A 26,294-nucleotide genomic window follows, 5' to 3' on the forward strand; every position below is an offset into this window, starting at 1 on the left:
CGGCCCATGAGGGCACTGCAATTTCATAGGCTGCTCTGTGCACTAATGCTTTGTCTGCCCCAGCCTGAGCCCTGAACTCCTGTTAGCCACCGAGGTAGCTGACCTCCTATCCACCAGATAGGACCTGCCATGCCCCTCGGCCCTCATATCTACCGAACCCGAGTTTCCAGGTATCTGTTCCCAGAGGCCTGGTCTCCAATCCTCATATGGGGGAACATGATCCACAATATATAAGTCCTTCTTCCCCGTAGTAGGAAAACGTGCAATGGGGATGTGGATAAAAACCTCAGGGTAGGAGAAACCTGCATGGACCATGAGGTCCCGCCCACTTTTTAATGGTGCCCTGTGCTCAAAACGGCTTTGGGACCCTCAGCCAGAGCTATGTTTTCAACTAAGCCCCCACGGGAGCTTGACGTACAGCCAGCATCTGAGGCCTGCTGTGACCCTAAGCCCAAATCCTAACCAAAGAAGGTTTTGCAGGCACCCCACCCCAGATCGCCACTCCTGAATCCCTCCTTATGTGGACTGCGAATCAGAAAAGAGCATTCCTCTTTCTCCCACAATGACACCATGCCATTTGGAGCTGTGCAAAACCCCCAAAGAGGGAGAAAGTTATATGGTCCGATGAGGCCACCCCCCCAAATCTTGAACACAAAAAGCAGAGGCAAAAGCCTGAGCTAACACATCACACTAGCCCTAATTTCAGATCCTGAGGAGCCCGCCTCAGTGTCTGCTGTACTGCCGTACTTGGCCCTAATCCTAACCCTTGTTTTTGTTTTCAGTCTTCCATCCCCAGAGTCCTGACCCACAATCCGCTGGGCTTGGTATTCCTCAAGCACAGCACAGGACTGTGCCGGCAATCCAGAAGCTAGCTGGGCATTTTAGAGCTTCAAGAAAGCTCAAGAATAGGAGAAACCTGTAGGGACCCTGAGGCCACGCCACTTTCACAGGAAGCCCTAGACTAAGAGGGGCAGGGGGAAACAGTTTTGATGGCTCCAGGGTCCCCCATATTGAAAGGTTTGGTAGCAGAGCTCTCTGAATGGATGCCTGGAAAGTCCACTTCAGGTTACCATTGCAGCCCAGCAAGAAGGCAGTGTTGATCTGGTGGCTCTGGGGCTAAGTGCTCAGGGGGCTGAGTTGACAGGGAATCTCATTCTGATGGGTCACAATTCTGGCTTGTGTCCAGGGAGACCTTAGAATGTTGTGGGGGCAGAATTCTCCTCCACTGAGGGTTGGACGCAGCTCCCAAGGGCCAGGTTGACTTCTGGGGAGTGGAAGTGCTCAGTGTTGTGGCTCAGGGACCACATGTTGGACCATATGTTGGTATGCCAGAACAGGCCTCTGTTGACAAATGCCTACAAACCTAAGCTAGGGTTGCGATGAGGTCCTAGGAGCATGTCAGATTCAATCTTTTGACTCAGCGCCATTGACCTGGGAGTCTGCCTGAAGGTAGGTGCCTAAGGTGTGTCAGACTGCGCAATTTTGTCCAGAGCGGACTACGGCATTGGGGTGGGCTCAGGATCCTTGCAGGTGTCTCCTAATCTGGAGGGTTTGTGCAAATGTGAAGGAAAAGTTTCCTTCAGGAGGGCAGCACAGTCCTAGGGTGTGGCTCCAGAGGCCCCATCCTGCAGGCTATGTGGGCCAGGATTTGGGGAAAAATTATGCAAACACAAACTCAGGTTAGGGTTAAGGGCTAGGTGATGGGAGGCCCTATCTGCAGACCCTGAAGGTAGCCCCTCAGGATTTGAAATTAGGGCGACTGGGAGGATGGAGTGCAGGCTTTTCTGTCCAGATTCTGTGTCTCAGATGGTCATGGAATGTTGGGTGGCCTCATGGGGCCATGGGAGATACTTCCTCTGTGGGTACTGTGCCCGGCTCCCAAGGGAGGGGCAGTGTCCATCTAAGTTTACTGCATAGGTCAATCTAAATTTACTGCATAGGGTCAATCTAAGTTTACTGCATAGGGTCAATCTAAGTTTACTGTATAAACAACAAAATGGCTCTATCTGATTAAGTAGGCCCTTACATTCCCTGATTTTTTTTGGAGACTAGTCAAATCCTTGACTTTTCTGCCAGTTCTATGTTATACTGAACATGTAAGACTAACATTTTATCGCTCTAATTTTCTCATACAAGTGACATTAGTGCACAGTCGAGTTAGCCATTTACCGCTTTGTATAACCTTTTCCATTTTTCCTAAATTCGTTCATCTAATTTCCCAGCTACACTTTACATAAACAGGTAACAATGGAGCTAGAATACACTCATAGTCTTTTGAGTCTTAGCTTTATTCCCTCATCAGCGGAGTCCATCGCTTGCAGTCTCCATCTCTTGGGGGGGGGGCGTCCTCATTCTCAGCTCCTTTGACATAACCCACGTGAATCCAGGCCCTGATGCCTTTTACTTTTACTGCCATGGGGTTGGTCAGGATAACAGTAAACAGTCCCTTCCCAGCAGGGCTCCAAGTTTGCCACTTGGTGGCAGCATATCCAAACCAAGTCCCCTAGTTGGAAAGGATGTGGCTCCACCTTCACTTCTGTCTCAGTGTGGGCAGTTTGGATCCCTGCGTGGGTTCTTTTTAAGACAGACTGTAATGCCTGCAGTGACTGGAGTACAGACTTATCAGTCATTTCTGCTAGGGCAACCACTTGTACCTGAGGGAAGAGCAGGGGGGTCTTCCGAACATTATTTCAAATGGGTTCACCTTGTTTAAGTAGGGTGTACATCGTGCCCTGAGGAGGGTGAAAGGAAGGAGATCCACCCATCCACTGCCAGTCTACAGAATTAGCTTTGTAAAATTCTCTTTAAGAGTCTGATTCATTCTCTCTACTTGCCCAAAACTCTGGGGCCAATAGGCAAAAAGTAGTTTCCCCTTAGTGCCCACAGCCTTTGACAATGCCTGTGAGACTGAACTCACAAATGTAGGGCTGTTGTCTGACCTGATCGCAAGAGGCAGCCCAAACCTAGGAATTATTTCTTCTAATACCTTTTTGGCTACCATTCCTGCCGTCTCACATTTGGCAGAAAAAACCTCTACCAAGCCCGGAAAGGAATCTACTAACTATCTATACTACTATAACTATCTATAACTACTAACTATCTATAACTAATGTATACTTGTGCCCATATTTTCCAGGTTTCATCTCAGTAAAATCTATTTCCTAAAAAATTCCTGGTTCTTTACCTCTTTCTCTTTTCCCTCTTCACATTATAGTTCCTCTCACATTAACTGCCTGGCATTGAGCACATCTATCAACTACATCCTAAACCATATGCCCTAATATAGAAACCTGAAATTTCTTTCCTATAAATTCCTTGAGTTTTCGTGTTTCCAAATGATTACACTGATGTATCTGGTCTACGAACTCCTGACCTCGTCTCTGAGGAAGAATTAACTTTCCTGTTTTAGTCTTAGCCTAATCCCCTTCATGGTCTAATTTAGCCCATTTCTGTAAATACTTTAAATGTTCTTCTGAATAGTAAGGTTTTTGTGGTAGGGCTGGAGTCAGGAGTGTAACCAGCTCTTGCACTGTTTTTCGGGCTGCTTGCTTTGCGGCTTGATCTGCTAATTGGTTTCCTTTTGAAATCAGATCAGTTCCCTTTTGGTATCATGCATAAGAGCCACCTCTTTTGGGTCCCAAATAGCGTGGAAGAGAGCCAATATTTCTCCTCTGTTTTTAATTTCTTTTTCTTCTGCTGTTAATAGACCCCTTTCTTTATAAATAGCCCCATGTCTATGGAGAGTGGCAAAGGCGTACCTGCTGTGCATAGGAGTTATTGGCAGTTTTACATTGACTATCTGCAGTGCCTTGGTAAGTGCAATCAGCTAGGCTTTTTGTGCCAATGTTCCCTGTGGCAGGGCTGCCGTCCAGAGTTCCTGCTCAAGGGAAACCACTGCATTCCCAGAATACCTCTTTCCATCGACCATGTAGCTACTCCCCTCTGTGTACAGAGTTATCTCTGCATGCAGAATGGTAATGTCTCTAAGGTCCAGCCTTATGCCTGTAACTTGGGATAGGAACTCCCCGCACTCATGTGGGTGGTCAGCCAGCTCCTCTGGCAGCAGCGTGGCTGGATTTAGCACCACTGGGCCTGGAAGGTCACTCATGGATCATTGAAGAGGAAGGCCTGATACCCCTTCACTAGGGAGTTTGTCATCCATTGGTCTGGTGGAGTCCAGAGAAGGCCCTCCATAGCGTCGGCGGTGGTCAAGATGAGATTTTGACCCAAATTCAATTTACTTGCATCCTTGTCCAGAAGGGCCATGGCAACAATTACACGGAGGCAAGGGGGGGAACCCTGCCGCTACTGGATCTAGTTTCTTGCTAAGATAGGCTACTGGCCTTTGCCAAGGCCCCAGAGTTTGATTCAAAACTCCTTTGGACACTCCTGCTTTTTCATCCACATACAAGTGGAAGGGCTTGGTACTATCTGCGATGGCCAATGCTGGGCACTCAGTAAGACTCTTTGTAATTCCCGAAATGCTCCTTCTGTCTCAGTTGTCCACTCTATCATAGTGAGCCCCCATTTGCCCGTTCATAGAGAGGTCGGGCAATCTCCACAAACTGAGATATCCACAGCCTAAAGTAGCCCACCATCCCAAGAAACTCCCTCACTTGTCGGGATGTGGTGGGGCGGGGGTATTGGGTGATCACCTATTTCCTGGATTCAGACAGTGAATGCACTCCCTCAGGAAATCAAAACCTAGATAACCTTCGTGGCTCTTACAGAGCTGTGCTTTCTTTGCTGACACCCAATACCCTCTTTCCTGCAGAGTCTGTAGGAGAGCTCTCATCCCCACAAACATGACTCATAGTCCTCAGCAGCTATTAGCAAGTCATCAACATACTGTAACAGAGTGAGTCCCAGGTTGGAGGTTCTGTACTCATGTAAATCCTTGTGTAGGGCCTCATCAAAGATTGTGGGTGAATTATTGAACCCTTGGGGAAGTATTGTCCAGGTGAGTTGGACTTGGAATCCTTCCCGTGGGTCAGACCACTCAAAAGCAAAGAGGGGCTGAGACTCCCTTGCTAAAGATATGCAGAAAATGCATCTTTGCAATCTAAGATGGTATAAACAGTTCTTTTGGTGGGAGGGAAGAGGGGGAGAGGAGGGTATAGGAGTTAGGCCCCATTGGGTGGATATCTTCAACCCATTTATTAACTTCCTTCATGTTCTGAACGGGTTGGTATTCCCCAGTCTCGGCCTTTTTGACGGGCAGCAAAGGTGTGTTCCATGAAGACTTGTAAGGAACTAGGATCCCATCTCCTGAGAGGTGGTTAATGTGTTCTCTGATCCCTTCCTTTGCCTCCCAGGGAAGGGAGTACTGCCAGACATGGACAGTCATGCTCATTGCTTTTAATTTCCACAAATGGACACTGTCCCATGGCCAAGCCAGGGAGCTTCCCTTCTGCACAGACTTCTGGAAGCTCGACCTGTAGGGTTTGGAGAAGACTTCCTTCTGTTGTCTCCTCTGGTTCTGAGACTGGCTCAAAAAGAAGGCATTCATCTTCTGCTGTCACAAATATCTGCACAGTTGTCTATTCATGTCTTTCTATGCCATTCGCCCATTATAACCAGACTTCTTCTCAAGATAGTTTTCACATAGGTTTCAGTTGATTCCCCTCCACTTCAATTTTTACCAGAGGTTTGGGGAGGGGCTCCGAACCACGGCCCTTTCAGTCTCTGATGGCAAGCATGGCTGTCTTCCTTTGGGACACTTCCTAGCCCAATGTCCTTTCTCCCTACAGTAAGCACACTGATCTGAATCTAAGTCTTCCCACCTGCCTTCTCTGTGCCTAGGCTTTTCCTTCCATTTACCATCTCCCACCTGACTCATGTAATGCCAAAATCTTCCTCCTGTGCATCCCTGTTTTTAAACACATTTTCTGCTATTTCCACTGACTTAGTCAGATTCTTCCCTTCAAACTCCCTTCAATTTTCTGAAGTTTCCTCCCTATATCTTGGGCAAACTGACTGGCAAAAGCAAGATCATCTAAACGAGCTTGTGCAACTTCCCTGAAGTTTACCTCAAGTTGTCTAGATTAGGTAGACAAACATTAAAGACAATCAAATCAGAATTTAACATCCACAAAGGTGTGTTATTAAAACATAATTTTTCTCTCTAAAATAACCCTCATTTCCAGAGACAGCCAAATCAGGACTAATTTATTTGAAAAACAAGTCCAGATTTAACAAACATGGCCGAGTTACTTACATAAGCACAGCAAGAACAGTGAGTGATTATATAAATCTTTTAGAATCTCCTTTGCTGGAACTTCTCATAAGGAATCTCTAGGTTGAACTTATCCTAGTCTCTCCAGGCCAGAAGCCAAGCTATGTACTTGCCATCAGACATGACAGCAATACCTGTCAATTTGGGCAAATTCCTCTTCCTGAGGTCCCCAAAGTTTCCTGTGTTCCTGCACCTGCCAGGAAGTAACATCCTTTACTCACCTGGTGAGGCTGCAGGGAACTCTGTAAGCAAGGTATCAGGCCAACAGTTCCAAAGTACTTTACAGTTCCAGGTTTTATAAAGTCAATCTTAGTTCCTTTAAGCTGTCTAGTCATATCTGAGTCTTTTCAAATATGACATTCCGGTCAAAGCCTTGGTAAAATAATCAGCGTTTCCAATGGTTTCCTGTTACAAGGAGAACAGATTCTTATTGAACTTATGCAAATGACTGATTGCCATGGAATAAAAAATGCTTCCTGAGACCTTTTGGTTTCAGAGAGTTCAGATAGAGATAAAGTTGAATACCTTGATTTGTTTATAAATGACTACTATTACATCTCTGTAATTTACATATAACTTAAGAAAAAGTTTCCCTAGTCTGGAAGAGCAAAAATTACAGAACCATTAATGTTTAAAATAAGACAAAATATCAAGAGATACAACATTACAATCTTTCAGTTCACCCAGTCCCATGTTACTAATTCTGGCTTAGTCAGAATGCAGCTTTTACTTCTGTAAATTCTTACCCATTTCAGTTCCAGGATTTCAACATATCAAAGACCTGTATTTGTCCTGAAAGTCTTTCCATATGAATTTCCTTTAAGGCAGAAGTCATTTTACAAGAGAATTCTTAGAAGGCAAATTTATGAATCAGAAAAGCACGAAACATGTTCACCAGCAGATTTCAAAAGCACAAACCCAGTTCCAGCAACCAACACTCTAGCATTTTATCCCATTTCGTTAAGACCTAGATTTCCAACAAATTTAATCCGATTTGTCATTCAAGCAACCCTTCACAGTTTCAGGTTACCAAAGAATTTGAGACTACTTTAACAATTACCCATTAAAACCCTGAGACAGACAATTAACCACCGGTTTAGTCATCTCTTTGTTAAGAGATTTCACACTCCACCTGGGCCCACTCCACTTCAGACACCATGCGTTCACCCCAGAAATGTGGAGGGGCGAGGCAGTCCACAACAAGCCAAAGAAGACAGGAGTTCCCCGAAACAAAAGGAGTTTTGGCAGCTGCTTTGGGAATATTCCTTAAAGTCTCTGTCTCGAGTTAGACTAACCTCATTTGGCTCCAGTCATAGCCCTTAACACATGAAATGTGTGAGGGAGAAGCCCCACATCTATTATGAGGAACAGAGAGGTGAAAGTGAGAGTCCCCTTACTCTCTGCTTCCCTATTCCTACATTCACAGCAAACAACACAATAGACAACCAAAATAAATGAAAAAGACAACCACAGGCAAAGCGGTCCTGCCACCAGTGGGGATTTTCTAGTGGGACTGGAACCCCCAGACCGCCTGGGGGGACTCGAACTCACTTGCTGCCAAGGGGATCCAAGAACCCCATGGTGAACGCTCAGGAGGACTCTAACCCCCCCAAAACGGTGGGGGACTTGAACCCGCTGGTGACCTCCGAGGGGGACTCAAACCCTCAGAGACCTCCTAGGGGGAGTATAAGACCCTGGCGGGCCCCTGACTGCCCAGCGGTACTCGAACCCCCTGGCGATCCCCTGACCATGTAGGGGGATTTGAACTCCGTGTTGATCCCCTGACTGCCGAGGGAGACTCGAACCCCCAGCATTTGCCCCAGTGGAGGAAAGGGGCATCCCTGCATTCACTCCAGTCCTGGGGAGCATGGCTGTGTCCAGCTTCTCCCCGGTGGACCATACTCTGGAGCTCCACAACCAGATAGACAGGATCCCGTGATCTTAACTCTGGAGATTTTCCCCAGAAATTCTGATGCTGGCTCAGTCTCATTGTTTAATCCCGGATGAGCCCCCAATGTCAGGGTCCGTGATCAAAGGAGCAAGACTGATACAAAGCGAAGGTAAAGCAAAGCTTTATTTCACACCCACTATCAAGAATCAAACCGACCGTTCGGGGCCATCTCTTACAAAGAGGCGACCCCTCCCAACCTCACAGATGAACTTTTATAGAGGTAATTTAGCCACGCTATACATGGGTGGCCAATGAGATTGCAATACACAGAGAAAACTGCATAGTCATGTTAGCACACAAGGGCAGCCAATTGAATTACAATTCACCCTAGTAGATATATGGGTGCCCCTCTTATTGGATGTCTCTACCTGGCCTAACCCGCCCTTGTATCTGGGCTTTGAACACTAGGGCTGGGAGCTAGGGAGACAGTATGCACGCCCCACTGATTGGCTGTCTCTACCATGCCTGACCTGCCCTTGTATCTGGGTTTTGCATGTAAGTTCTTCTGGGAGGGGCAGGGTGAATCTAAGTTTACTGTGTAGGACCAATCTAAGTTTACCACATAAACAAAAAAATGGCTCCCTCTGATTAAGTAGGCCCTTAGAGAAATATTGTTGTGGGGATGGGTGTCCAACCCTCAGAGTGGGAGCCAGATGCACGGCCCAGTAGATCACGCCCACTCATGAGGGCTGCCCTGAGAATAAATAGGCATTGTGACCCTCAGCCTGAGCCCACTTTCAAAGAAGCCCCCTCGGGAGCTGGACAAGGAGACTGCATGCTGGGCCTGCCATACCCCTAGGCCAAAATCTTAACCCTCAGGTGGGTTATTCAGGCACCCAGACCCAGAACCCTTCTCTAGATTCCCTTTTTTGCAGGATGCCTGAGATGGAAAATATCACTCTTTCCTTCCCCCATAAAGACACCAAAATCTTGGGAGCCAGGCAGAATCCCCAGAGAGGAAGAATCTCACATGGAACTCTGAGGCCATCCCTCCATTCCGTGGCCATCCTATAAACACAATAAAGAACACTGCGCTCCTGCCTCCTAGTTGCCCGAATTTCAAATCCCGAAGAGCTGCCCTCAGGGTCTGCAGATCTGGGCTGCCATGGCCTCGCCCCTAATACTACCTCAAGTTTGTGTTTGCAGACTTCTGTTCCCAAAGCCGTGGCCCACATGCCCTCCAGGATGGGGCATCTGGACCACACCCCAGGATTGTGCCTGCCCCCCCGCAGATGGAAACTCTGCTAGTCATAGTTTCCCTAACGCTTCAGATTTAGAGACACCTGAAAGGCTCCAGAGAACCTCCAATATCGTAGGTAGCTCTGGACAAAAATGTGCAGTCTGACACACTTTAGGCACCCACATCCAGGCAGACACACAAGTCAATGACGAAGAGTCAGAAGATTGAGCCTGACAATCCCCTAGGACCTCATCACAACCCTAGCTTAGGTTTGAGGGCATCTGTCCCCAGAGGTCTGTTCTGGCATACTGTGGAGGCCAAGAAAAACAAGACTGTACCCATCTCGAGTCTAGCCCTGAAGTGAGTGCAGCCATCTTGATGTTCCAGATTATCACAAAATATTTCTTGGGTTCTGACCTACACAGGTTAGCACTTTAAACAGTCCCTCTCTCCTTTAATGATTGATTTAAACACCTGGACTCAGCTGTCTCTGTCTTTCATAACTCCCCTATACATTCCCCAACTGATCATGCTGATCCGAGTAGGTAGGGACAACTCTATGCCACTATTCAGCAGGAAGAAGTTACAGAAGATGAGACCTTCCACCTTCAACAACCTTAAGGATTTAGGGATCTGAATTGTTCAGGGGGAAATGTGGAGGCCGAGAAAATTAAGGACATCCCACTTAGTCAAAAAAGTTAAACAAAGTTTAGCTTTAGCATAAGTACAGCCATCTTGGCAAAGCAAAAGCTGGCACTTTGCACCCCCTCTCCACCCGCTCCCCTCACCTCAGTAGTATGTGTGACATTCCTTGGCCACCCCAGGCTGCCCTGGGGGAAAAGCAAATAATTAACTTGCAAAGATCACAATCCTGCAAGGCAGGAGTCTCCCTTGGTTTACAAATGTCCTAGAGATTTACAACAAAGAAGTTATCTTAAAATAGCACAATTTCCAGAGGCAAATAACTCAGTTCCTCATGCCTTAAATAAGGTTAAATTTCTCCTAACCTAAATCTCACTAACAAGGACACTCCATAGGAGAAATGTGAAACATTATCTCTAAACCTCCAAGATAGTGTCAGCGATCATTCCCAAGCATATGACCCACTGATATGCAACTAAAGGGTCTCACAAGAAGATTTTTATTATTCATAATGAATAACCTTTTCCCCAGACAACAGCTAGCCCCCCAAGGTCCTGGAGACCTGCTTCCAAAATTCCTTAGAGTCTTACATCATCCATAACCCCCTTTGTCCTCACCCACCGCCATGTCCACCCCTACTCTACTTTAAAACTCTGACTGTAATCTGGTTCAGGATCCAAGTACCTACTCCGCTGTGTGGGTATACTTGGACTCAAGTGTAAATGTCACCTCAGGGTCCACGTCCCTACTCTGCTGTGTCGGGTATACTTGGGCCCAAGCTTAAGCTTGTCAAATAAACCCTCGTGTGATTGCATCAGTGCTTGGCTCCTTGGTGGTCGCACAGACGCGAAAACTCGGGCATAACAATACCAACATACGGTCCAACATGTGGTCCCTGAGCCACAAAACAGAACACCTCCTGTGCCCAGAAGGCAACCTGGCTCTTGGGAGCTGCGTCCAACGCTCAGGGGAGGAGAATCCTGCATGGCGCCTGAGAACCCGCCACATTCTAAGGTCTCCCTGGACACAAACCAGCATTGGGACCCATCAGCATGAGACTCCCTGTCAACTCAACCCCCTGGGTTCTCCCCAGAGCCACCAGATCAAAACTGCCTTGTTACTGTGCTGCAATGGTAAGCTGAGTTGGGCTTTCCAGGCATCCATGTGGAGAGCTCTGCTACCAAATCTTTCCATTTGTGGGATCCTGGAGCCATCTAATCAGACTCCCCCTGTCCCACAGAAGGAAACCTTGCTGTTTGGAGCAGCTCACAAGCTCCAGCCTGGGAAAACCTCCATGGCCTCAAGAGGCCACCCCACAATTCGTCGGCCATCATGGACAACAACTCCAGCATGAGCGACCATTGACACTCGCCCTGAATCAGGTGATGGAGATCTCGAGTCAGATGCTGCAAATTGGAAATGCCATGCGCTCGGCACTGAACTGAACCATCGCTTGTGTCCTCAGATTTCCATCCTCACACTGCTGGCCTGCAAGCCCTCCACATTAGGAATTCTGGAGACACAACACAGCCTTCTGCCTGCCCACTAGAAAGAAGAAGTGCCCTATGGGTCTGCCCAGAAACCGCTTGTGAGGATCAACCTGCACGGCCCTTGATGGCACCCCAATATACTTGGCCGCCCTGTGCACTAATGCTCTGTCTGACACAGCCTTAGCCCTGACCTCCTGTCAGCCACCCAGATAGCTGGCCCCATACCTTGCATGTGGTACACACCGTGGACCAAGGCAGTCATCTCTAAACAACCTGGGTACTTAGGCATCTCTCCCAAGACCTTAGCTCAAATCCCTGCCTTTAGGGGAACGTGAGGCACAAAAGAGTACTCCTCCGTCCCCATGACAGGAAACCTGGCTGTTGGGATGGGTGTCCCACCCTCAGAGTGGGAGCCAGCTGCATGGCCCATGAGACCACACCCTCTCAAGAGAGCCGCCCTGGGCTGAAACAGGCATTGTGACCCTCAGCCTGAGCCCGCTTTCAAACAAGCCCCCACGGGAGCTGGACAAGGAGCTTGAATACTGGGCATGCCAGTCCCCTATGCCCAAATCCTAACCATCGAAGGGGTTATCCTGGCGCCCGGACCCAGAACCCGTCTCTGGAACCCCTGTTTTGGCAGGACCCCTGAGACAGAAAACAGCACTCTTCCCTTCCCCCAGAGAGACACCAAACTCTTGGGAGCTGGGCAGAATCCCCAGAGAGGAATATTTTCCCATGATCCCATGAGGCCACCCCTACATTCCGTGGCCATACGTGATACATAATCTAGACATAAAAGCCTGGTCTACCGCCTCCCAGCTGCCCGAATTTCAAATCCTGAGGTGCTGTCCTCAGCGTCTGCAGATGAAGCCTGTCATCACCTCACCCATAACCCAAATCTGAGTGTGTGTTTGCAGAATTCTGTCTCTAATGGCTCACACACCGTCCAGGATGTAGCCTCCGGAGGCACACAGCAGGACTGGCCCTACCCTCCCGAAGAAAACTCTGTCAGTCACAGTTGCCTAAAGCCTCCAGATTAGGAGAAACCTACACGTCCCCTGAGCCCACCCCAAATTCGTAGGCCACTCTAGAGAAAATGGCAGTATGATTCACCCTCAGCACCTACCTCCAGACAGACACACAGGTCAATGGCCCTGAGTCAGAAGATTGAACCTGACATGCTGCTAGGACCTCATCAGAACCCTTCTTAGGTTTTCAGGCATTTTTCCCCAGAGGCCAGTTCTGGAATACCAAAATATGGTCCAACACGTGGTCCCTGAGCCACACAACAGAATCCCTTGTGTCCCCAGAAGGAAATGTTGCTCTTTGGTGCTGTGTCAAACCCTCAGGTTGGGACAATACTGCATGGCCACTGAGGAACCGCCACATCCGAAAGTCTCCCAGGACACAGACAAGCAATGAGACACCCTGTCAATTCAGCCCCCTTGGCACTTCGCACCAGAGCCAGCAGATCGAAAGAGCCATGTTCCTCGGTTGCAGTAGTAACACGAGGTTGACTTTCCAGGCATCAAGCAGAGAGCTCTCCTATCCAATCTTTCCATATGAGGGACCCTGGACCCAACTAACTGGACTCCCAGTGAACACATAAGGAAACTTTGCTATTTGGAGCAGCTCACAAGCCCCAGAGGGGGAAAACCTCCATGGCCTCATCAGGACACCCCTCCATTCATTGGCCATCATGGACACAAACTCCAGCGTGGGCGGACATCTGACCCTAGCCCTTAATCAGGGACTGGAGATCTCGATACAGCCACTGCACATTGGAACTGCCATGTGCTTGGCACTGAACTGAATTGTATCTCATGTTTTCTGACTCCTATACTCACACTCCTGGCATGCAAACCCTCCATATTGGGAATTATGGAGCCACAATGCATCCTTCTTCTTTCCCACCAGAAAGAAGAAGTGTCCCATGGGCTTGCCCAGAATCCCCACATGAGGATCAACCTGCATGGCCCTCAATGACACTCCAATATCATAGGCCACCCTCTGCACAAATGCTCTGTCTGACACAGCCTGAGCCCAGACCTCCTGTCAGCCACCCAGATAGCGGGACCCATATCCTACAGGTTGGTCCTGCCATGGCCCGAGGCCATAATCTTTTTTTTTTTTTTTTTTTTTTTTTTTTTTGGTGTGTGTGTGTGTGTGGTCTTCTTCAAATGTTTTTTTTTTTTAATTTTTTTCCCATTTTATTTATTTCTTTCAGCATAACAGTATTCATTCTTTTTGCACAACACCCAGTGCTCCATGCAAAACGTGCCCTCCCTATTACCCACCACCTGTTCCCCAACCTCCCACCCCTGACCCTTCAAAAACCTCAGGTTGTTTTTCAGAGTCCATAATCTCTTATGGTTCGCCTCCACTCCCCAATGTCCATAGCCACCTCCCCCTCTCCCAATCCCACCTCCCCCCAGCAACCCCAGTTTGTTTTGTGAGATTAAGAGTCATTTATGGTTTGTCTCCCCCAATCCCATCTTGTTTCATTTATCCTTCTCCTATCTCCCTAACCCCCCATGTTGCTTCTCCATGTCCTCATATCAGGGAGATCATATGATAGTTGTCTTTCTCCGATTGACTTATTTCACTAAACATGATATGCTCTAGTTCCATCCACGTCGTCGCAAATGGCAAGATTTCATTTCTTTTGATGGCTGCATAGTATTCCATTGTGTATATATACCACCTCTTCTTTATCCATTCATCTGTTGATGGACATCTAGGTTCTTTCCATAGTGTGGCTATTGTAGACATTGCTGCTATAAACATTCGGGTACACGTGCCCCTTCGGACCACTATGTCTGTATCTTTAGGGTAAATACCCAGTAGTGCAATTGCTGGGTCATAGGGTAGTTCTATTTTCAACATTTTGAGGAACCTCCATGCTGTTTTCCAGAGTGGTTGCACCAGCTTGCATTCCCACCAACAGTGGAGGAGGGTTCCCCTTTCTCCGCATTCTCGCCAGCATCTGTCATTTCCTGACATGTTAATTTTAGCCATTCTGACTGGTGTGAGGTGATATCTCATTGTGGTTTTGATTTGTATTTCCCTGATTCCGAGTGACGTGGAGCACTTTTTCATGTGTCTGTTGGCCATCTGAATGTCTTCTTTGCAGAAATGTCTGTTCATGTCCTCTGCCCATTTCTTGATTGGATTGTTTGTTCTTTGGGTGTTGAGTTTGCTAAGTTCCTTATAGATTTTGGATACTAGCCCTTTATCTGATATGTCATTTGCAAATATCTTCTCCCATTGTGTCAGTTGTCTTTTGGTTTTGTTAACTGTTTCCTTTGCTGTGCAAAAGCTTTTGATCTTGATGAAATCCCAATTGTTCATTTTTGCCCTTGCTTCCCTTGCTTTTGCCGTTGTTCCTAGGAAGATGTTGCTACGGCTGAGGTCGAAGAGGTTGCTGTCTGCATTCTCCTCAAGGATTTTGATGGATTCCTTTCTCACATTGAGGTCCTTCATCCATTTGGAGTTTATTTTCGTGTGTGATGTAAGGAAGTGGTCCAATTTCATTTTTCTGCATGTGGCTGTCCAATTTTCCCAGCACCATTTATTGAAGAGGCTGTCTATTTTCCATTGGACATTCTTTCCTGCTTTGTCGAAGATTAGTTGACCATAGAGTTGAGGGTCGATTTCTGGGCTCTCTATTCTGTTCCACTGATCTATGTGTCTATTTTTGTGCCAGTACCATGTTGTCTTGATGATGACAGCTTTGTCATAGAGCTTGAAGTCCGGAATTGTGATGCCACCAACTTTGGCTTACTTTTTCAATATTCCTTTGGCTGTTCGAGGTCTTTTCTGGTTCCATATAAATTTTAGGATTATTTGTTCCATTTCTTTGAAAAAAAATGGATGGTATTTTGATAGGGATTGCATTAAATGTGTAGATTGCTTTAGGTAGCATGGACATTTTCACAATATTTATTCTTCCAATCCAGGAGCATGGAACATTTTTCCATTTTTTTGTGTCTTCCTCAATTTCTTTCATGAGTACTTTATAATTTTCTGCGTATAGATTCTTAGCCTCTTTGATTAGGTTTATTCCTAGGTATCTTATAGTTTTGGGTGCAATTGTAAATGGGATTGCCTCCCTAATTTCTCTTTCTTCTGTCTTGTTGTTGGTATACAGAAATGCAACTGATTTCTGTGCATTGATTTTATATCCTGACACTTGACTGAATTCCTGTACAAGTTCTAGCAGTTTTGGAGTGGAGTCTTTTGGGTTTTCCACATATAGTATCATATCATCTGCGAAGAGTGATAGTTTGACTTCTTCTTTACCAATTTGGATGCCTTTAATTTCTTTTTGTTGTCTGATTGCTAAGGCTAGGACTTCTAGTACTATGTTGAATAGCAGTGGTGATAATGGACATCCCTGCCGTGTTCCTGACCTTAGCGGAAAAGCTTTCAGTTTTTCTCCATTGAGAATGACATTTGCCGTGGGTTTTTCATAGATGGCTTAGATAATATTGAGGTATGTGCCCTCTATCCCTACACTTTGAAGAGTTTTGATCAGGAAGGGATGCTGTACTTTGTCAAATGCTTTTTCAGCATCTATTGAGAGTATCATATGGTTCTTGTTCTTTCTTTTATTAATGTGTTCTATCACATTGATTGATTTGCGGATGTTGAACCAACCCTGCAGCCCTGGAATAAATCCCACTTGATCGTGGTGAATAATCCTTTTAACGTACTCTTGAATCCTATTGGCTAGTATTTTGGTGAGAATTTTTGCGTCTGTGTTCATCAAGGATATTGGTCTGTAGTTCTCTTTTTTGGTGGGATCCTTGTCTGGTTTTGGGATCAAGGTGATGCTGGCCTCATAGAATGAGTTTGGAAGTTTTCCTTCCATTTCTATTTTTTGGAACAGTTTCAGGAGAATAGGAATGAGTTCTTCTTTAAATGTTTGGTAGAATTCCCCTGGGAAGCCGTCTGGCCCTGGGCTTTTGTTTGTTTGGAGATGTGTGATGACTGTTTCAATCTCCTTACTGGTTATGGGCCTGTTCAGGTTTTTTATTTCTTCCTGGTTCAGTTGTGGTAGTTTATATGTCTCTAGGAATGCATCCATTTCTTCCAGATTGTCCAATTTGTTGGCATAGAGTTGCTCATAGTATGTTCTTATAATTGTCTGTATTTCTTTGGTGTTAGTTGTGATCTCTCCTCTTTCATTCATGATTTTATTGATTTGGGTCCTTTCTCTTTTCTTTTTGATGAGTCTGGCCAGGGGTTTATCAATCTTATTGATTCTTTCAAAGAACCAGCTCCTAGTTTCATTGATTTTTTCTATTGTTTTTTTGGTTTCTATTTCATTGATTTCTGCTCTGATCTTTATGATTTCTCTTCTCCTGCTGGGTTAGGGTTTCTTTCTTGTTCTTTCTCCAGCTCCTTTACGTGTAGGGTTAGGTTGTGTACTTGAGACCTTTCTTGTTTCTTGAGAAAGGCTTGTACCACTATATATTTTCCTCTCAGGACTGCCTTTGCTGTGTCCCATAGATTTTGAACTGTTGTGTTTTCATTTTCATTTTTTTTCCATGAATTTTTTCAGTTCTTCTTTAATTTCCTGGTTGACCCATTCATTCTTTAGAAGGATGCTGTTTAGTCTCCATGTATTTGGGTTCTTTCCAGCTTTCCTCTTGTGATAGAGTTCTAGCTTCAGAGCATTGTGGTCTGAAAATATGCAGGGAATGATCCCAATCTTTTGATACCGGTTGAGACTTGATTTGTGACCCAGGATGTGATCTATTCTGGAGAAGGTTCCATGTGCACTAGAGAAGAATGTGTATTCTGTTGCTTTGGGATGAAATGTTCTGAAGATATCTGTGATGTCCATCTGGTCCATCGTGTCATTTAAGGCCTTTATTTCCTTGTTGATCTTTTGCTTGGATGATCTGTCCATCTCAGTGAGGGGAGTGTTAAATTCCCCTACTATTATTGTATTATTATTGATGTGTTTCTTTGATTTTGTTATTAATTGGTTGATATAGTTGGCTGCTCCCACGTTAGGGGCATAGATATTTAAAATTGTTAGATCTTCTTGTTGGACAGACCCTTCGAGTAGGATATAGTGTCCTTCCTCATCTCTTATTATAGTCTTTGTCTTGAAATCTAATTGATCTGATAGAAGGATTGCCACTCCATCTTTCTTATGATGCCCATTAGCATGGTACATTGTTTTCCACCCCCTCACTTTAAATCTGGAGGTGTCTTTACGTCTAAAATGAGTTTCTTGTAGGCAACATACTGATGGGTTTTGTTTTTTTATCCATTCTGATACCCTGTGTGTTTTGATTGGGGCATTTCGCCCATTTACATTCAGGGTAACTATTGAGAGATATGAATTTAGTGCCATTATTAGTCTGTAAGGTGACTGTTACTGTATATTGTCTCTGTACCTTTCTGATCTACTACTTTTAGGCTCTCTCTTTGCTTAGAGGACCCCTTTCAATATTTCCTGTAGAGCTGGTTTGGTGTTTGAAAATTCTTTCAGTTTTTGTTTGTCCTGGAAGCTTTTTATCTCTCCTTCTATTTTCAATGATAGTCTAGCTGGATAGAGTATTCTTGGCTGCATGTTATTCTCGTTTAGTGCTCTGAATATATCATGCCAGCTCTTCCTGGCCGAGGCCATCATCTTTACCCAACCTGTTAATTCAGGAATCTGTCCCCAGACCAAAGCTCAAATCCCTTCCTGTTGGGGAATCAGAAGCAGAAAAGAGTACTCCTCCTTCCATATGGCAGTAAATCTGGCTGTTGGGATGGGTGTCCAACCCTTAGAGTGGGAGCCAGCAGCAAACCCCATGAGACCACGCCCACTCATGACAGCCACCCTGGGCACAAATAGGCATTGTGACCCTCAGGCTGAGCTTGTTTTCAAACAAGCCCCCTCAGGAGCTGGACCAGGAGCCCGCATATCGGGCCTGCCATGCCCCTCAGCCCAAATCCTAATCCTCGGTGTGGTTATCCAGGCGCCCTGACCCAGAACCCTTCTCTGAAATCATTGTTTTCGCAGGTTCCCTGAGATGCACTCTTAACTTTGCCCAGAAATATACCAAAATCTTGGGGGCTGGGTAGAATCCCCAGAGAGTAAGAATCTTCCACGGCCCTATGAGTTGACCCCTCCCTTCCGTGGCCATCCTAGACACACAATCCAGACATGAAAGCCTGGGCTACCACCTCCCAACCGCCCTTATTTCAAATCCCGAGGAACTGCCTTCAGTGTCCGCAGATCACGCCTGCCATCACCTCGCCCATAACCCTAATCTGAGATTGTGTTTGCAGACTTCCGTCTCCAAAGCCCTAGCCCACATACCCTCCAGGGTGGGTCCTCCAGAGCCACACTGCAGGACTGGCCGTGCCCTCCCAAAGGAAACTCTGCCCATCAGAGTTGCCCAAAACCTCCAGATTGGAGAAACCTGCAAGTCCCCTGAGCCCACCCAATTTCGTAGGACGCACTGGAGCACAATGTGCAGTCTGACTCACCTTAAGCATCTACCTGCAGATGGACACCCAGCTCAATGGTCGTGAGCCAGAAGATTGAACCTGACATGACCCTAGGACCTCATCAGATACCTAGATTAGGTTTTTAGGCATCTGTCCCCAGATGACTGTTCTGTAATACCAATATAAGTTATGACATGTGGTCCCTGAGCCACCCAACAGAAACCCTCCTTTCCCCAGAAGAAACGTTGCTTTTGGGCGCTGTGTCAAACCCTCAGTTTAGGAGATTCCTGCATGACCACTTAGCCACCGCCACACAACACTAAAGTGTCCATGGACACAGACCAGCATTGTGACCCATCAGCATGAGACAACCTGTTGACTCAGCCAACATGGTACATCGTCCCAGAGCCAGCAGATCGAACCTGCCATGTTCCTTGGTTGCAGTGGTAACCCGAGGTGGGCATTCCAGGCATCCATGCAAAGAGCACTGCTATCAAATCTTTCCATATGGAGGACCCTGAAGCCATCTAATCAGAAACCCACTGGACCGCAGAAAGGCACCTTGATTTTTGGAGCAGCTCACAAGCCCCAGGGTGGGAAATCCTCAATGGCCTCATGGGGCCACCCCTCCATTCATCGGCTATCATGGACACAAACTCCAGTGTGAGCAATGATCTGAAACTCGCCCTTACTCTGGGCTGGAGATCTTGAATCATCCATTGCACATTGGAATTGCCATGCACTGGGCACTGAACTGAACCAAAATTCATGGTTTCAGACTTCCGTCCTCACACTCCTGATCCGTAAGCCCTTCAGACTGGGAATTTTAGAGACGAAACGCAGCCTTCTGCCTGCACACCAATAAGAGGAAGTGCCCCTTGGGCCTGTCCAGAATCCCCACATGAGGATCAACATGCATGGCCGCCCTATGCAATAATGCTCTGTCTGACAGAGCCTGAGTGGCGACCTCCTGTCAGCCACCCAGATAGCGGGCCACATATCCAGCAGGTGGGACCTGTTCTGGCCCGAGGTCATCATCTCTAATGAACCTGTGTATTCAGGCAACTGTCCCCAGATCATAACTCAAATCCCTGCCTATGGGGGAAACTGAGGCACAAGAGTACTCATTCTTCCGCATGGCAGGAAACCTGGCTGTTGGGATGGGTGTTCAGCCCTCAGAGTTGGAGCCAGCTTCAGGGCCCATGAGACCATGCACACTCATGAGGGCTGCACTGGGCACAAGCAGGCATTGTGACCCTCAGCCTCAGCCCACTTTCAAACAAGCCCACTTGGGAGCTGGACCAGGATACCGCACAACAGGACTGCCATGCCCCAGGCTCAAATCCTAACCCTCGATGGGATTACCCAGGCACCCATATCCAGATCCCATCTCTGTAATCCCTGTTTTGGCGGGATCCCTTTGACGGAAAACAGCACTCTTTCCTTCCCCTAGAAAGACACCAAACTCTTGAGAGACAGGCAGATTCTCAAGAGAGGAAGAATCTCACACAGGCCCAAAGGAACACCCCTCCATTCCGTGGCCATCCTAGACACACAATCCAGACATAAAAGCCTGTTCTACCGCCTCCCTACTGCCATAATTTCAAATCCTGTGGAGCTGCCCTCAGCGTCTGCTGATCGTGCCTGCCATCACCTTACCCTAACCCTAATCCGAGCTTGTGTTTGCAGACTTCTGTCGCCAAACCCTGGCCCAATGCCCTCAAGGACTGGATATCTGAAGCCACACCACAAGAGTGGGCCTGCCCTCCCAAAGAAAACTCTGCCCGTCACAGTTGCCAAAACCCTCCAGTTTAGGAGAAACCTGCAAGTCCTCTGAGCCCAACCCAATTTAGTAGTCTGCTCTGGTGAAAATGGGCAGTTTGACAAACCCTGAACACCTACCTCCAGGCAGACATCCAGGTCAATGGCCCTGAGTCAGATGATTGAACTTGACTTGCCCCTAGGTCCTCATTGGAAATCTAGCTAAGGCTTGCAGGCACTTTCCCCAGAGGCCTGTTCTGGAATATGAACATATGGTCCAACATGTGGTCCCTGAGCCACACAACAGAACACCGTCTGTCCCCAGAAGGAAACGTTGCTCTCGGGAGCTGGGTCAAACCCTCAGGGTACGAGAATCCTGAATGGCCCCTGAGCCACTGCCACATTCTAAAGTCTCCCTGACACAGACGAGCATTATGACCCATCAGCATGAGACACCCTGTCAACTCAGCCCCAGTGGCACGTTGCCCCAGAGCCTGGAGATCGAACCTGCCATGTTCCTCGGTTGCAATGGTAACCGAAGAGGGCTTTCCCAGCATCCATGCAAAGAGCTCTGCTATCCAATCTTTCCATACTGGGGACCCTGGAGCCATCTAACCAGACTCCCCCTGTCCCGCAGAAGGAAACCTTGCTGTTTGGAACAGTTCACAAGCCCCAGAGTTAGAAAACCTACATGGCCTCATCAGTCCACACTTCCATTCATCAGCCATCATAGAAACACACTACAGCGTGAGTGATGATCTGAAACTCGCCCTTACTTAGGGGCTGGAGATCTTGAATCAACCGCTGCACATTGGAACTGCCATGCGCTTGCACTGAACTGAACCTTAGCTCATGTTTTGACTTTTGTCCTCATACTCCTGGATCACAATCCCTCCATACTGGTAATTCTGGAACCACAACGCAGCATGGGCCTGCCCACCAGAAATAAGAAATGCCCCATGGGCCTGCCCAGAATCTCCACATGAGGATCCACCTACACGGCCCTCGACGGCACCTCAATATCTTAGGCCACCCTGTGCACTAATGCTCTGTCTGACAGAGCCTGAGCCCCGATCTCCTGTCAGGCAACCAGATAGCGGGCCTATATCTTGCAGGTGCGACCTGATATGGCAAGAGGCTGTCATCTCTAAAACACGTGGGTATTCATGCAACTGTCCCCAGACCATAGCTCAAATCACCGCCTATGGGTGAACCTGAAGCACAAAAGAGTATTCCTCCTTCCCCATGGCAGGAAACCTTGCTGTTGGGATGGGTGTTCAACCCTCAGAGTGGGAGTCATCTGCATGGACCATGCCCACCCAAGAGATCCCTTCTGGGCACAAACAGGCATTGTGACCGACCCTCAGCCTGAGCCCACTTTCAAACAAGCCCCCTCAGGAGCTGTACCAGAAACCACATACTGGGCCTGCCATGACCTAAGCCCAAATCCTAAACCTCAATAGTGTTATCCACGTCCCCGGACCCAGAACCCGTCTCTAAAATCCCTGGTTGGTGGGTTCCCTGAGACAGAAAACAGCACTCTTCCCTTCCCCCAGAAAAACACCAAACTCTTGGGAGCAGGGCAGAATCCTCAGAGATGAAGAATCTCCCAGAGCCCCATGAGGCCACCCCTCCATTTGGTGGCAATCCTGGACACACAATCCAGACAGAAATGCCTGTGCTACCGCCTAGCAGCTGCCTTAATTTCAAATCAAGAGGTGCTGCCCTCAGCGTATGCAGGTCGCCCCTGCCATCACCTCGCCCCTAACCCTAACCCGAGTTTGTGTTTGCAGATTTCGGTCTCCAAATCCCTGGCCCACATGCCCTCCAGGATGGGCTCTCAGGAGCCAAACCACAGGAATGGCCTGCCCTCCCCAAGAAAACTCTGCCCGTCACAGTTGCCAAAAAACTCCAGATTAGGAGAAACCTGCAAGGCCCCTTAGCCCACCCCAACTTCGCAGGTCGCTCTGGAGAAAAATGCACAATATGAATCACCCTGTTCACCTACCTAGAGCAGACACACAAGTAAATGGACCTGAGTTAGAAGATTGAACCTGATACACCCCCAGGACTTCATCAAAACTGTAGCATAGGTTTTTAGGCATCGATCTCCAGAGGCCTCTCCTGGAATACCAACATAGGGAGAAACATGTGGCCTGAGCCACAAAACATAACACCTCCTGTCCCCAGAAGGAAACCTGGATCATGGGAGCTATGGAAACCCTCAGTGTGGGAGAATCCTGAATGGCCCCTGAGCCACTGCCACATTCTAAGTTCTCCCTGGACACCAACCAGCATTGTGACCCGTCAGCCTGAGAACACCTGTTAACTAAGCCCCCTTGGCATTTTGTCCCAGAGCCACCACATTGAAACTGCCATGTTCCTGGGCTGCATTGGTAACCTGAGTTGGGCTTTCCAGGCATCCATGCGGAGAGCTCTGCTATCTAATCTTTCCATAAGTGGGATGCTGGAGCCATCAAACCGGACTCACCCTGTCCCTCAGAAAGAAACTTTGCTGTTAGGAGAAGCTCACAAGCCCCACAGTGGGAAATCTTCCACGGTCTCATCAGGCCACCCCTCCATTCCTCGGTATCATGGACACACACTCCAGGGTGAGCGAACATCTGACACTCTCCCTTACTCAGGTGCTGGAGATCTCCAATCAGATGATGCACATTGGAACTGCCAAGCGATCTGCACTAAACTGAACCATAGTGTGTGTTTTCAGACTTCCGTCCTCACACTCCTGGCCCAAAAGCACTCCAGATTTGGAATTCTGGAGACATAAGACAGACTTCTGCTTGCCCACCAGGAAGAAGAAATGCCCTATGGATCTGCACAGTAACCCCACAAGAGGATCAAGCTGCACAGCCGTCGATGGCACCCTAATATCACAGACCACCCTGTGCAGTATTGCTCTTTCTTACGCAGCCTGAGCCATGACTTCCTGTCAGACACACAGATACCTGTCCCCATGTCCTGCATGTGGGACCTGCTGTGTCCCTAGGCTGTCATCTCTACCCAATCTGGGTATTCAGGCATCTGTCCCCAGATCTTAGCTCAAATCCCTGCCTATGGGGGAACCTCAAGCACAAAAGTGTACTCCCCCAACCCATGGCAGGAAATCTCGCTGTGGGGATGGTGGTCAAACCCTCAGAGTGGGAGCCAGCTGTATGGCCCATGAGACCATGCAGACCCATGAGGGCCACCCTGGGCACAAACAGGCATTGTGACCCTCTGCCTGAGAATGCCTCAGTAGTTGGGTCAGGAGCCCGCATTTTGGGCCTGCCATGCCCCTAAGCCCAAATACTTAACTCAGTCGGGTTCTCCAGGTCCCCAGACCCAGAGCACGTCTCTGATTCCCTGTTTTGGCAGGACCTCTGAGAAGGATAACGGCACTCTTCCTTTCTCCCAGAAGGACACCAAACTCTTGGTAGCCAGGAAACATCCCCACAGAGGAAGAATCTCCCATGGCCCCATGAGGCCACCCCTGCATTGCTTGGTCATCCGAAACACACAATCCAGAAATATAAGCCTGGGCTATGGCCTCCCAGTAGCCTTAATTTCAAATTCCAAGGAGCTGCCCTCACATTCTGTAGTTTGATCATGTCATCACCTCGCCCCTAAATTTAACCCGAGTTTGTTACCAGAGTTTTGTTCCCAAGCCCTGGACCACATGACATCCAGGTTGGGGCCTCTGGAGCCACACCGCAGGACTGTGCCTGTCCTCTGAATGAAAGTCTGCCCTTCAAAGTTGCCCAATCCCTCCAGATTAGGATACACATTCAAGGCCCCTGAGCCCACCCCTATTTCATAGGCTGCTCTGGACCAAAATGCACAGACTGACACATCCTAAGCTCCTACCTCCAGGGAGACACCCAGGTCAATGGCTCTGAGTCAGAAGATTGAACCTGACATGCCCCTAGGACCTCATTGGAACCCAGCTTAGGTATCCATGCATCTGTCCCCATAGGCCTGTTCTGGAATACCAACATAGGATCAACATTAGGTCCCCAAGCCACAAAACAGAACACCTCCTGTCCCCAGAAAGAAACCTGGCTCTTGAGAGCTGTGCCAAACCTCATGGTAGGAGAATCCTGCATGGTCTCTGAGCCCCCGCCACATTCTAAAGTCTGGACACAAACCAACATGGTGACCCATCAGCATGAGACTGTCTGTCACCTCAGCATCATGGGCACTTTGCCCCAGAGCCAACAGATCGAAACTTCCATGATCCTACGCTGCTATTATAACCTAAGTTGGGCTTTCCAGGGATCCATGTGGAGAGCTCTGCTTTCAAATCTTCCCGTATGGGGGACTCTGGAGCCATCAAACTGAACTCCCCTGTCCTGAAGAAGGAAACCTTGCTGTTTAGAGCAGCTCATAAGGTGCAGCTCCTGTAAACCTTTATGGCTTCATGAGGCCACCCTGCATTAGTCGCCCTTCAGGGACACAAACTCCAGCATAAGCGACCATCTGATACTCGCCCTTACCCAGGGGATGGAGATCTGGAATCACACGCTGCACATTGGAACTCCCATGTGCTCCGCACTGATCAGAACCGTACCTTGTGTTTCACACTTCTGTCCTCACAATCCTGGCCTGCAAGCCCTCCAGACTGGGAATTACGGAGCCACAACACAGCCTTCTGCCTGACCACCAGAAAGAAGGAGAGTGCCCTATGGGTCTGCCCAGAAACCCCACGTGAGAATCAATCTGCACAGCCCTCAAAGTCAACCCAATACCCTTGGCCGCCCTGTGCACTAATGCTCTGTCTGACACAGCCTGAGCCCAGACCTCCCCACAGACACTCAGACAGCTGGCGGCACACAGGGCCCATTAGAGCCGCCATGGCCTTAAGACCGTCATCTCTTCCCAGCCTGGGTTTCCAGGCATTGGAAACTAGATATTATCTCCAATCGCTGCATGGGGGGAACCTGAAGTACAAATCAGACCTCCTTCTTCCCCATGGCAGGAAATCTTGCTGTTGGCATGATGTCAAAACTTCAGGGTAGGAGAAACCACCATGGCCCATGAGGCCATGCCCATGCTTGAGGGCCGCCTGGGGCACAGACACTCATTTGGACACTCAACGTGAGCCCTGTTGTCAAGTAAGGCCTCTCAGTGGCTGGACCAAGTGCCCGCATATGGGGCTTGCCAAGCCCCTAGGTCCCCAATCTTAACCACTTGTCGGGTTTTCCAGTTGCCCATGCCCAGGGATCTTCTCTGGAATCCCTCTTTTGGAGGGACACCTGAGGCAGAAAACAGGATGCCTCCCTTTCTGAATAATGACCCCAAGCTCGTGGGAGAGAGGCCAAATCCCCAGAGCAGGAGACTCGCCCATGGCCCATGAGTCCACCCCTACATTTCACAGCCATTCTTGACACAAAATCCTGAGACAAAAGCCTGAGCGACTGCCTCACACTCGCTCTGCTTACAGATCCCGAGGAGCTCCCCTCATGGTCTGTGAATTGGGCCTACCATGCCCTCGGCCCCAAATCAAAGCTGAGTTTGTGTTTTCAGACTTCTGTCCCCACAGCCCTAGCCCATACACCCTCCAGGCTGGGGCCCCTGGAG

Source organism: Meles meles, chromosome 16 (assembly GCF_922984935.1).
Source record: "Meles meles chromosome 16, mMelMel3.1 paternal haplotype, whole genome shotgun sequence".
NCBI lineage: Eukaryota > Metazoa > Chordata > Mammalia > Carnivora > Mustelidae > Meles > Meles meles.